Below are 9127 nucleotides of genomic sequence, written 5' to 3'. Positions count from 1 at the left end.
ATAGTACAGCGTGTAGCCCAGACATGGGCAAACAACGGCGCGCGGGCCACATATGGCCGTTAGATTTTTTAATCCGGCCCGCCGAACTTGTCCAAATTATAGTAAAAACAGTGTCTGAAAGTCATGACAAAAAGTTAGCGGACAACAAGGCAGACAACTCGGAAAAGCTGCCCCCCATTTTTCACAACTTGAAACACAATAAGACGAGTAATCGCCCCCAAAAAATTGTTGCAAAACATAAACTTTATATTTTTAAATTAAGGATGTAGCTACCACAAATGCTATCTTGCTTAATTTACGGTAAATGTCCATGGCTGTAGATTTCGCTCCTGTAGTCATTTGTCATCATGGTGCACAATACAATGTTGGCATTGCCTGCTACAAGCCACTAAGCCCCTTCATAACTCTCAAGTACACTTTACAGTCACGGTTTAATGTAAAATTACATTTTGTAGCATCGCATATGTTGTTAGCTTCTTTTGAATCTTTCTTCTGGGCTGAGATTCTGTGCATCTTTTTTGGAAAATGATATGCAAATGCGACCTTATAACGCTTGCGAAAATCCGGAAGAAAGAAGAAGGCTTCTGATTGGCTGCCCTGCCGAGTATGCAAATTTCAACTGCAGGTAGCCGATGTCTGTGTGCTTAGCAATGATACACGTGTACTGTTTGCGCATGAAGTCGAGGGCGTCCGTGGCGAGTTTGTAGAGCGCAAGGTCAGGACAATCCATCCATGATTTTGCTGCGTTTAACACAGTAGATATTATTATGCACCTTCGATTGAAACATATTAAAAACTGACGAAATCTTGATAAATCACAGTGTGTGTGTTATTTTAAACTATTTCCATTTCCTCCTCCCAGTATCTGCAAAATATTATGTAAATGCCATATCTTGCATATTCCTTGAGACAAATTTATTTAACTGGAAAGGGTTATTTTTCATGTTTGAAAGACAGTTAATAAACCTCATAGCACTTACTGTGCTATGGGGTTTATTAGCTGTCTTTCTTTGGTTGCACACACTACATTTAATGCTTTAGCATATGTGGCTCAAACACTCCCTCCAAATGCTGCTGGCCCGGCCTCTCTGTCAAATTTTAGAAACAATTGTGGCCCGCCACTTAAAAAGTTTGCACACCCCTGGTGTAGCGTGTATTCAGTGTTCGGTGAGTGTGGCAGTGGGAAGGGGCAGTGGGGCAGGGCTGGGAGGGAGTTGAGTCTCCTAACTGCCTGGTGGCAGAAAAAGTCCTCGAGCTTGCTGGTCTTGGCTCGGAGACTCCGCAGTCTCCTACCCAATGGCAGCAGGCTGAAGAGGCTGCGGGAGGGGTGGATGTGATCGCCAGCGATCCTGATGGCTCTGCGGGTGAGGTGGGTAATGTAAATGTACTGAAGGGGGCGAGAGAGACACCGATGATCTTTTCAGCTGTCCTCACGATGCGCTGCCAAGTCTTACGGCAGGACACGGGGCAGGCGGCGTACCACACGGTGATACAGCTGGTCAGGATGCTCTCAATGGTACCGCGGTTGAAGGAGGTCGTAATGGTGGTCGGGGCTCCAGCTCTTCTGAGTTTGCAGAGGAAGGACAGGCGCTGGTGGGATCTCTTGGCCAGTGATGCCGTGTTGTGGCTTCAGGACAGGTCTTCGGAGATGTGCACTCCCAGGAACCTTTAGCTAGCGTGGGTCTGTTGCCACCTCGTCCAGAGAGTCCAGCGAGCAGCCCAGGACAGAACTGGCCCTCTTGACAAGGCGCTCCAGTCTTTTCCTGTCCTGGGTGATGACCAACATACAATTCCATAGTGGATGGCTGAAGACACCACAGAGTCATAGAAAGTCTTTAGGAGTGACCCCTGAACCCCAAAAGACCTCAGTTTCCTGAGTACGAAGAGGCGACTCTGTCCCTTTTTCATTAGGGCATCTGTGTTTGTCGTCCAGTACAATTTATTGTTGAGAGTAACACCCAGTTACTTGCAGGATGTCACCCTCTCAATGTCCGAACCCTGGATGTTCAACGGTGCCGGCGAGGATTGTTTCCTGCAGAAATCCACTACCAGTTTCCACTACCGGTTTTCCCGGTGTTGATCTGAAGGTTATTCTGCTGGTACCAGTCCACAAAGTCCTTTGTCAGTCCAATGTACTCCCTATCGTCTTCCTCTGTACTGAGGCCGACAATAGCTGAGTCGTTGGGGTTGGGGTTGGGGTTTTGTAGTTGAAGTCCGAGGTGTAGAGGGTGACCAGGAATGGAGCCAGGGCTGTCTCCTGCGGCACCCCGGTGCTGCAGAGAAGCCTGTCCGACTCACAGTCCTTTACCGTCACGTACTTTGGCCTGTTTGTGAGGTAATCTGTAATCCAAAATGTGACGTTCTGGTCAACTCCTGCATGCCGCAGCTTGTCCCCCAGTAAATTTGGCTGGATGGTGTTGAAGGCACTGGAGAAGTCGAAGAACGTTATCCTCACTGTGCTCCCAGCATTCTCCAGGTGCAGCAGCGCCGAGTGGAGGATGTAGATGATGGCGTCCTCCACACTGATGCGGGCTGGGAGACAAACTGTAGCGGGTCCAGTGATGAGCTCGCCAGCGGTCGCAGGTGGGCGAGGACGAGTCTCTCCAGCGTCTTCATCAGGTGACATCAGGTTCCTAGTGTCTCTGAAGTGGTTGGCGATCCCCCTGGAGTGCTGTCTCTTGGCCATCCTGATGCCGCGTGACAGGTTGGCCCAGGCTGTCTTCAGGCCCAGCTCATTGCCAGCCCAGCTTGTAGGCAGCGTTTCGATCCCTAAGGAGCCTGTGGACTTCACCCTTCAGCCGGATGGTGACAGATCTGGTCACAGTGACGTCATCCATGCACTTCCACATGTAGGAGGTGACAGACTCCTGGAGGTCTGTGGTGTTGTCGTAGGTGGCTGCTTAATCGGTGTTGAAGAAGCAGTCTTTGAGTGCCTCTGACGACCCGTCAGGCCACACCCTTATCTGCTTCTTTACTGGTTTGACGACTTTGACAAGTGGCTAATATGCGGGCATTAGCATGATAGTGGAGTGGTCCGAAGCTCCGAGGTGGGGGGGGGGGCGGCTTTGTAGGCTCCTTTGTGTGTGTTGAAAACACTGTCCAGAATGATGTCACCTCTTTTCGGAAAGTTAATGTGTCCATGGAGTTGTGGAAACGCTTTTCGGGTTGGCATGGTTGAAATCGCCAGCCAGGATGAAGGAAGCATCTGGGTGGGCTGTCTGTTGCTCGCAGATGTGCTCGTGGAGTTCATTCAGTGCCGCACTCCTGTTGCTGATTGAGCTCGGGGGGATGTAGACTGCTACCCGCAGTATAGCATTAAATTCCCTCGGAAGGTAGAATGGCCGACACTTTACGACCATAAGCTCCATCAGTGGGGAGCAGTGTTTGCATACCACAAAATTGTTGCGGCACCAGGCATCACTGATGTAAACACAAAGTCCCCCGCCGCGAGTCTGCCCCACCTCGACGAGCACACTGTCTGCCCGGAAGCTAGTTGGCTGGGTTAGCTGGATGGCACTGTCCTGTATGCTGTCGTTCAGCCATGTTTCCACTAACACAAGGGGACAGCACTCACCCATGGTCTTGGAAGTTGAGCGGAGAAGTCTTATGTAGTCCATTTTATTGTCCAGCGAACGTACGTTAGCCAGTGTGATGGTCGGAACGGCTGGTGGGGGCTAGCCGCGATCCTAGTGTGGATACCTTCACGCTTCCCCCGCTTCTGTTTCCTCATACATCGCTTGTGGCGCCTCCACTCTGGGTTGGGTACAGGAGTGGGGGTCGGTGGACGAGTGGGGGTCAGTGGACGAGCCGACGCCCGGAGCAATCCGCATTCGTGTAGCACTTCTGCATCAGTTGGTTTTGGTTTTAAAAAGGAACTGCCGATGTCGAGCAGAACCTCACGGGAGTACCCCTCGGGTGTAGCAAGGCAGATGGAGACGAACATTTATACAAGTGTGACAAACATAATAAACACGAAAATGCCAATTTGCTGGGAGAGAAAGAGCTGCTGCGTACTCACGCGCCGCCATCTCGGAAAAAAATAAAATAAAATAAAATAGATTAGCGTTAATATAGAATTAAGTTATATGGGTCTGGAGTTATCTGAGCTTGAAATGGGGGAGGATGTACACAATACAATACATACATGTTGATTTATGTAGCGCTTTAACAACAGCTGAAGCATTAACATGGAAAAAGGGAAATGCTGCCCCCTTGTGGATGTTAAACACAAACTGTTCCAGAGTCCATGGCCAGCGCTTTATCCGCACCCAAGTATGAAAAATCAAAACCCGAAAAAATTTGGGAATGGCACTCGACATCATATTTTCAATTTCCGAATAAATTTGTGAATAGTAGTGAATGAGTTAATGTTTTTGACTTAATAAAAATGTATGCCGCATGTTTCTGATATGAATCAGCTATTTAAAAAGAGGCATAACAAACTTCATTACATGATGGCATCAAAACTCAAAATGGGGGGGGGTTAAAACTTTTCATCACCCTGCCTTCAAACACGACAACACACAAATTTGGCGTTGCGATAGCGACTGCCTTTACAGAAGCTCCTCTATTATGTTTTTTTCTGCTTCTTCTTTTCCTTTCCTTTCTTTTGCTCTTCCTTTCACCACTGTGTTGCTGTGAAATAAATTAATCTAATCCAATCACGTTCGTAAGAACCCACGTAGGCACTGATTCACACGCCGTTTGTCAGCACCACGGACAACGACATGAGGGAGGAGGGGGTGAGCAGGTTGCACGGCCCTCCGCAGGTGCTTGAAAACATGAGGACACACATACACGCACACACACTGACCTCTGGACAGTGTTCTGTCATCTCGGGTTTCCTCTTGTCATGTCTTGTGTTCCACATCCAAAACACTGGCTGAACGCAAACCACTCAATGATTGCTGCGGGGCAGAAGAGTGAATGCATGCCTGTGTTTGTGTGAGCGGGCGCTTCTGAGGATGAGACAAAATGGTAAAAAAAGGGGTGAATGGGGTAACGTGTGCGTGTGTGTGTGTGTGTGTGTGTGTGTGTGTGTGTGTGTGTGTGTGTGTGTGTGTGTGTGTGTGTGCGTGTGTGTGTGTGTGTGTGCGTGCGTGTGCGTGTGTGTGTGTGTGTGTGTGTGTGTGTGTGTGTGTGTGTGTGTGTGTGTGTGTGTGTGTGTGTGTCTGTGTGTCTGTGTGTGCGTGTGTCTGTGTGTCTGTGTGTGCGTGTGTGTGAGTATAATGACCAGAGGCAAAGCCAGATGGATGGCTATTGTAACCGACCTGCAGGGGTGCACTCATTCTTATTTACACAACGGACCCTTCGGTGTGTGGCAGTTTTCTGTGGGTGAGTGATACAAACAACAAAAGTTTATTTTTCATAGCACACACAAACTCATTTCGAAAATAATGACCATACAATACTTCAAGGCCTTCTCATTAAGGTCAAAGCACTGGGCTGGGCCTTTTGGATTTAGTGTGTGGGTGCCAGTGTCGATGTGTTTGATGTTCCGATAAGTGATGATGCGGGGTGGCTTGGGGAGAGAGAGTGTGATGGGAACGTTAAATGAGACAAGGAAATGGTCCGTTACAGGTAGTTCATTTGCTGTGCAGTTGGCGGGGGTAAAACCACAGCATCATATCAAGTCCAGGGTATGCCCTTTTATATGTGTGGGAAAATCAGAGAGTTGATGCAAGGAGAAACTCTCCAGTGAGGAAATGAAGTCTTTGGTGAGGGGATGGGTGGAATTGACAATGTGTATGTTAAAGCCCCCCAGGATAATAATATTTGGTGACAGAGTGGCGAGGTGTGTGAGGACAGCCTTTTAAAAAGTATTTTAAAAAGTCACGATGTAGTTTCGGGGGACGATATACAGTGGCCGAAGGAGGCCGACGTTGACGCTGGTGGTGTCATTTTGAGGGGCATTGGCCGACCTAGCCAGGCCAGCCAACACACGGTGTTCCACGGAGTGGCTGTACCCTCTGCGTTGCCGGCGGAAAGATGACCACAGAGAGGTGGTATCCTTGGAGTCGTCGAGGTCAAAGTCTCGATGTGATCCGCGGTGGATATACCTCCGGGAGGGGCGACGAGCGATTTCCGGGAATTGGAAAATCACCTGCGGCACGCTCATCCATCGGGAGCGAAGTTTGGGCAGTTCTGCCGCCGAATACTGCAGCCGTCCAACGGGTCGATGGAGGAGCGACATGATATCAACCAGTAACATCCAGAGACAGGCAGCGTCCAGATTAGCCCTCAACAGCAGGTACAGGTGGGTGGAGATGGTACGTGTTGTCGTCTGTGAACGACCGGAATCAGGAGACGATCCGACAGCTAAAACGGATTGGAATTCGACCATACGTTCCAAAATGTTTGCGGGAGAATAGCGGCAGCCAAAAGCGCGCCAGCGTACACACGACCCGGAAGTCATATATATATATATATATATAGTGATATCATGAGAGGCTGGCTCTCAGCGGGACAGGACAAGAAGTGCAATGGACGACAGGTTTGGATACAAACAAAGGTTTTAATCAAAGGTTTCAGGGGGGATTCACAAGCAACAAAGGTTTGAATAGTGTCTTTTCCAATACTTAAATCAAAATAAAGTCTCTTCTGCGGTAAAACTGAAGACGGAGTTCTTTTCCAAGAGTCTCGAGGCCTCACCCCTCTTGACGTCCTCCTCATGTAGCCTAGCCACCTTCGCAAGGTCCAAATCCAGTGTCCTGTCGTGTGGTCCCAACTGGCAATGAGTTCACCGCAGCAATCAACTTCTTCACAGAGCACAGCAATCGAGCTTGTCTTTCCCCAAGCTGCACACTCAGAGTCTCTCTGCCTTAAGAGCCTTGCCTGCCAATCCCGCCCTGATCAGTGTGTGGTTTTAATTGCTGCCTTCCACCAGATGGGGCCAAGACTCGCCCATGTGATGGCAAGGCACTCATTCTCTACTGTGGAATAGTTCTTTTCCTTGGGCAACAGCTTCCTGCCAAGGTACAGGATGGGATGTTCCTCTCCTCCATGTACTTGCGAGAGTACAGCCCCCAGACCAACTCTGATGCATCTGCTTGCACCATGAAGTCCTTGCTGAAGTCTGGTGCCACCAGGATCGGACTGGAACACAGTGCCTGTTTTAGATTGGCGAAGGCCATTTCGGCCTCTGGGCTTCATTTCACCAATCGGGAGTGTTTTTTGGTCGTCAATTCTGTCATGGGGGCTGCTATAGTAGCAAAGTCAGCGATAAAGCATCTATAGTAGCCAGCCATGCCTAAGAACGACCTCACCTGCTTCTTGGTAAGGGGTTGGGGCCAATCTTGTATAGCCCGTAGTTTTGCTTCTTGAGGCTTCACCAGCCCCCGTCCTATAGTGTAGCCCAGGTAGTTGGTCTCGCCAAATGCCAACCTGCATTTTTTCGGATTTGCTGTGAGACCTGCTTTTCTGAGGGAGTCAATCACAGCTTGCACTCGGGGTGACTCACCCATTCGGGACTCTGTATGACGACATCATCCAAGTATGCTGCTACGTATCTCTTGTGGGGGGTGAGAATCTGGTCCATTAGGCGCTGAAACGTGGCGGGTGCTCCATGGAGACCAAACGGGAGCCTGGTATATTGGTAGAGTCCCTCAGGTGTGGCGAAGGCTGTCTTCTCCTTTGATGCTGGGGTCAGGGGCACCTGCCAATAACCCTTTGTGAGGTCGAGAGTGGTGATGAAGCGTGCCTGTCCCAGGGAGTCAATAAGATCATCAACACGAGGCATGGGATACGCATCAAATTCAGACACCTCATTCAACTTCCGATAGTCATTGCAGAATCGTATTGACCCGTCTGGCTTGGGAACCAACACGATCGGACTTGCCCAGGCACTTTGGGACTCCTCAATTACTCCAAGTTCCAGCATCTTCCGTATCTCCTCCTGAATAGCTGCCTTACGGGCCTCCGGCACCCGGTATGGACGTTGGTGGACTGTTTTTCCAGGTGTGGTGCGCATCTCGTGTTGCACCACATCAGTGTGTCCCGGTATGGAGGAGAAGACGTCTTGGTTACGCTCAACCAATTCGAGGGTCATCTGGCGTTGGTGTGGGGACAAATTTGGACCCGTCTGGACGTCTTCTCTGGCCGGTTCCTTCGCCTCGCTGGGGGGGTAGGCAACTAAACAGCGCCTCTCTGGCATGTCATTTCTTTAGGAGGTTAACGTGATAAATTTGCTCAGGTTTCCTCTTACCAGGTTGCCTCACCTTGTAGTTTACCTCCCCCACGCGTTCGATGACCTCAAAGGGCCCCTGCCAGGATGCCAGGAACTTGCACTCCACGGTTGGTACCAAGACCAGCACTCGGTCCCCTGGCTTGAACTCTCGAGGCTGGGCAGGTCTATTGTAGGAGGCTTGCTGCTGTCGTTGGGCCGCTTCCATGTGTTCTCGCACTATCGGATAAATGGCCTTCATCCTTTCCCGCATGTCCCCCACATCCTCGATGAAGGTACGTTGTCGGCACGGCTGCTCTTCCAAAGCCTCTTTGGCGATATCCAGCAGTCCCCGGGGTCTGTAAGAATACAACAACTCAAAGGGTGAGAAACCGGTAGAAGACTGTGGTACCTCCCTCACGGCAAATAGCAAGTATGGGAGCAGTTGATCCCAGTTTCGGCCATCTTCTTTGATAACTTTCCTCATCATGGCCTTGAGTGTTTTGTTGAATCGTTCTACCAATCCATCTGTCTGTGGGTGGTAGATGGAGGTTCTCAGTTGCTTGACCTTGAGCAGGACACACAGGTCCTTCATGACCTTGGACATAAAGGGGCTTCCCTGGTCTGTCAGTATCTCCTTTGGGATCCCTACCCGGCTGGCGAGAGCAAACAGTTCCTTTGCAATCTGCTTTGTGGTAGCCTTTCTGAGGGGAACAGCCTCTGGGAACCGAGTGGCATAATCCATCATAACCAAAATATACTGGTGTCCCCTAGCACTTTTTGGTAGCGGTCCGACTATGTCCAGCCCAAGCCTCTGAAAAGGGGTCTCAATGATGGGTAAGGGAATGAGCGGGTTTCTGTATGTGGGCTTGGGCGCCACCTGTTGGCACTCGGGGCAAGAACGACAATAGTTCTCCACATCCTTGTGCACCCCTGGCCAGAAGAACCGTTGCAAGATTCTCTCTT

Source organism: Hippocampus bargibanti, linkage group LG18 (assembly GCF_051943395.1).
Source record: "Hippocampus bargibanti isolate YZ-2025 linkage group LG18, ASM5194339v1, whole genome shotgun sequence".
Lineage (NCBI taxonomy): Eukaryota > Metazoa > Chordata > Actinopteri > Syngnathiformes > Syngnathidae > Hippocampus > Hippocampus bargibanti.
This window is presented reverse-complemented; position numbering follows the sequence as displayed.